The following is a 1,102-nucleotide window of genomic DNA, read 5'->3' on the forward strand; positions in this document are numbered from 1 at the left end:
CCGACATTAATTTATTGGGTTGGATCCTATCATTTTTTTTCAGATGGTGAGAGGAAAGAGAGCAGATATTGTCCAATTTCCCTTCTCAGTGTATCCCTATATCATAAGCCGTTTGTCTGTGTTCATCCCACAGTCCCTGGCCTAGCTTTTTCAAGAGTAAAAAGGAGCTTTCCCCCTCACTTGCACCAATAGAAAAGGTTGTATGATCTCTAGATCACAAGTCTGGAATGAACACATGTTGTAATGGTTGGATCCACTGGTTCCCTTCCAATTTGCGAGGAATCTGCTATCAAAGGCAAGAAGCCTTTTGTCAGTCTCCTTCCTGTAGAAGATTCTTCATAGGCAGGAATAATCAGATCTGAAGTATTACTTTGGTACATCTGAAATATTTAATGAGATGGTGCCTAGTAATAGTCCCTGAGAAGGGAAACTCACTGATCATATTTTATCATACTCATCCTCAGGAGGCAAACCATGTTCCAGGTATGTAGTCTTGCCATACAGGAATTTCTTGCTTTGGCATAATTGCATATGTTTTTTTGTTTTGTTTTGGTGAAAGCACAAAAACAGCAGATTCAGAGAAATGAGGTCTGTCGATCCAGAAACTTTGCTCTGATTTTATCTATGCTTGATTTAGAGACATACATATTAAAATTGGAACAATAAAGAGAATAGCATGCTCTCTGCACAAGATTGACATGTATGCATGGTTTAGGACTGCCTATTCTCTTATGAACTAGCACAATGGTAATATTTGAAGGCCCTGCTTCTGGCACCTCCACTTTCTGAGGCAAAGGCCTTCTTGTTTTTGTCACCAAAACTCTGGAACTCTCTCCCTAGAAAGATTCATCCATCCCCTTCTGTAGCTATCTTCCTCAGGCTTGCAAAAACTTTTTTTTTGCTTCCCTTGGTATTCCCTCAGTGATCTTCCTGACCTATGTGTTTTAATTGTGATTTTCAGGGCTTTTTTTGTAGCAGGAACTCCTTTGCATATTAGGCCATGCACCCTTGATGTAGTCAATACTCCTGGAGCTTATGGTAGGCCCTGTACTAAGAGCCCTGTAAGCTCTTGGAGGATTGGCTACATCAGGGGTGTGTGGCC

The 1,102-nt window shown here is 40.9% G+C and overlaps 1 non-coding gene across 1 annotated transcript; it reads left to right on the forward strand.

The window, feature by feature from the left end:
- Positions 1-624: 624 nt before the first annotated feature.
- On the forward strand, positions 625-729 carry LOC132579784 (U6 spliceosomal RNA). Its single transcript, XR_009556002.1, has one exon. It is a non-coding gene; the product is annotated as a U6 spliceosomal RNA (small nuclear RNA).
- The last annotated feature ends 373 nt before the right edge of the window (positions 730-1,102 follow it).

This window comes from Heteronotia binoei, chromosome 11, assembly GCF_032191835.1.
Source record: "Heteronotia binoei isolate CCM8104 ecotype False Entrance Well chromosome 11, APGP_CSIRO_Hbin_v1, whole genome shotgun sequence".
Classification (NCBI taxonomy): domain Eukaryota; kingdom Metazoa; phylum Chordata; class Lepidosauria; order Squamata; family Gekkonidae; genus Heteronotia; species Heteronotia binoei.